Below are 3,263 nucleotides of genomic sequence, written 5' to 3'. Positions count from 1 at the left end.
TTTCTTTCTTTCTTTCTTTCTTTCTTTCTTTCTTTCTTTCTGCTCCTTCCTTCCTTCCTACCTTCCTACCTTCATTCCTACCTTCATTCCTTTATTTCTTCCTTTTTTTCCTTTGTTTTCTTTCTTCTTAAGATGCTAACCTTGGAATATTATGCAGCAATTATAAGTGTGTCATATATTCACATAACAATAAGAATGGATGTTAAAAACATAGTGCTTGCTGAAAAAAGAAAATGGGATGAGATATATGGCACCTCACCATTTATATAAATTAAAGATATATGCCTACAAAACAATATTATACATTTTTGTAGGAACACACACATACAAGATACATACTAAACACATTAGAAAAGTTGCCTGTGGGAGGCAAGGAAAGAGTGATCTATGCAGAATATATATGATTTACATATTCACAATTATTAGACACACATGATATATAAGGATATAATTTATATATCCTTACTACAAATTATAATATATAATTTATATATTCACATATAAAGCATGTGTGTGCATGTTACAACCTGAACAACGATAAGATGCTTAAGGGTAGCATCTGCAAAGGATTCATTTTAGAAGCCTCACACTTCCTGGTATATAGTAGGCAAACAATAAATATTTCTGAATGAATGGTTTCATCTTCAACTTGCGTGATATTCTGAACATGACCAGCCAGACAGAGCAAAGACTTTTCTTCCCAACACATCCTTTACCCCCACTCCCAGTTCTTTATTTTCACCATGGTGGTCTATTAAAGTGGCAAAAAAGAGCTACCTAGAAAGAGAGGAATAATTATTAAAGAATGAAAATAATTTACCCGATTAAAAACAAGAAGCACATTTTATGTTCCTTTTAAGTAACAGAATTCTGTTTCCAGTGTATTCCCTTTTGATTGTTTCCATATGCACAGTGTTTCTACTGTAAAACACTCATTGGCCAAACAAAAGTAATTTTTGTGCAAGTCCATAAAGAGAAATCCATTTTCATTCCTTTGTGTCACTACAGCAAGACCCTGGATGCTATTGTGGAACATAATGGCATATGCTCCTCATTTCACTGTTTGAAAGCAAAATCCTGTTTCTGCCAGTAAAATTGAATTCTGCAAGTCTGATTTTTTAAACTTTTTAAAAAAGATTTTATTTATTTATTTGACAGAAAGAGAGAGACAGCCAGTGAGAGAGGGAACATAAGCAGGGGCAGTGGGAGAGGAAGAAACAGGCTCCCAGCAGAGGAGGGAGCCTGATGCGGGGCTCGATCCCAGGACCCTGGGACCACGCCCTGAGCCAAAGGCAGATGCTTAACGACTGAGCCACCCAGGTGCCCCTGATTTTTGAAAATTAAAAAAAAATTTATAGTTCTAGATTTATAGAATTATTGCAGAGACAGTAAAGAGATATACCCCGTATACTCCACAGCCAATTTCCCCTATTATTAACACCTTATGGTGCATTTGCCACAATTAATGAACCAACATTGATACATAATTATGAACTCAAGTCCATACTTTATTCAGATTTCTGCTGAGAGGACCTCAGTTTTTCTCTTAAGGCGTTCAACTGATTGGCTAAGGCTCATCCACATTATGGAGGGTGATCTGCTTTCCTCAAAGTCTACTGGTTTCACAGTAATCACTTCTAAAAAATATCTTCGTAGAATCATCTAGACTTGTGTTTGACCAAACAACTAGGTACCATGGCCTAGCCAAGTTGACACATAAAATTAAGCAGCACAGATAGCATGAAGAGTTCCTATATATCTCATAGACAGTTTCTCCTCTTATAGCTATCTTACATTAAAATGGCACATTTGTTACAATAAATGAACCAATATTGGTATGTTACTTTTAACTAAAGTCCATTCTTTATTCAGATTTCCTCATTTTCTTTTCTAATGTCCTTTGTCTCAGGATCCCATGCAGGTTACTTACCTGCGTTATATTCAGTCATCATGTCTTCTTACTTTCCTCTTGGTTGTGACAGCTTCTCAGACTTTCCCTGTTTTCGATGACCTTCACGGTTTTGAAGAGTACTGGTCAGATACTTTGTAAAATGTCTCTCAGTCAGGGTGTGTCTGATGTTTTTTCTCATAACGAGACTGGGGTCCTGTTTGAAGACGAAGAGTACAGCTTTGACACCAGCACTGTGAGGTAAGTACCGTCATCTCCATGTTGCAGACGAAAACAACAGGCGCAGAGAGTAACCTCAAAGAGGGCAAGTACCTTGTCTAAAGTCACACATCTCATAAGTGACGGGACCAAGACCGAAATGCGTGCATCTGGCTCCAGACTCTGTGCTCGCAGCCTCTGTGCTCTACCAGCTCTGAAACTGATGAGCATCGACCGGGCCTTGTATTTCCACATGGCTCACGGAAGCCTTGTCGCTCACACGTACTGTCTTCCCGTTGCCTGTGCCACAGAGCTCTCGCTCAGGATGCACTCATCTGACATGGACCCAGCTCCATGGTCAGGCGCAGCCTCCTCTCACCCAGCTTCTCTCCAGACTGGATGCCACAGCCAGCCTAAACCCTGACACCCTTGAACTTCCCCACATCTGTGAGCAGCTCTGCGCGGGAGCACATCCTGAAGAATCAGACAGAGCTGGGTTTGAATTCGGGCTCTGCAATTTATTGTTTCTAGAATAGCCTTGGGCAAGTATATAATAACATTGACCTACTAGGATTTTCATGAGGATTCAAAGAAATAATGTATATGAGTGTTTAACATAGTGCACTGCACCCCTTTATATAATATGCACTTCCAAAGTAGAAAAAAACAACTGATGTGGGAAATTCCAGTATTTCCACCTTCAAACAGCTCATAAATAGCTACTCATACCCAAAACTGCTTGACAGATCCTCTGCAGACCGTGCATTCTGATTGAGAGTATGGAAAATAGGGTCGATATGTAGCCATCAGAATGCACAGGGAAGAACACGCACAGGGGCCTCAACTAGTCAGCAAAACCTTTCAGAGGAAGCTGCACTGAATTCAGCCCTGCAGGCAGAATTGGTTCATCCAGGCAGGAATAAGTGGGCGAGTTGCAGACAGGTGCTCAGACACAAAAAGCACACAGTATTTGCGGTGGTGATTTCTGTCTGGTTAATAGGCACCACCCAGGGATCAGTGGGAGATAGGTTAGAGAAGTTAGCTTAAGGAAAGAGTATAAGGGTCTTGAAATCCGGGCGAGGGATATGAGATCTCTCCCTGCCTCCTTGCCTTTCTCTTATACAGCACAAAAACAGCAACAGCAAAGACAAAACCT

The 3,263-nt window shown here is 40.2% G+C and overlaps 1 long non-coding RNA gene across 1 annotated transcript in view; it reads right to left on the bottom strand.

The window, feature by feature from the left end:
• LOC103663027 overlaps positions 1 to 2,608 on the bottom strand; it is a 19,247-nt gene extending 16,639 nt beyond the window's left edge. The window contains exon 1 of the long non-coding RNA XR_568634.2: positions 1,931 to 2,608. This is a non-coding gene — a long non-coding RNA (uncharacterized LOC103663027). The remainder of the gene's footprint in view (positions 1 to 1,930) is intronic.
• Positions 2,609 to 3,263: the final 655 nt, after the last annotated feature.

The sequence above is a fragment of the Ursus maritimus genome, unplaced genomic scaffold (assembly GCF_017311325.1).
Source record: "Ursus maritimus isolate PB19 unplaced genomic scaffold, ASM1731132v1 scaffold_12, whole genome shotgun sequence".
In the NCBI taxonomy this organism is placed as follows: Eukaryota; Metazoa; Chordata; class Mammalia; order Carnivora; family Ursidae; genus Ursus; species Ursus maritimus.
This window is presented reverse-complemented; position numbering and strand designations above follow the sequence as displayed.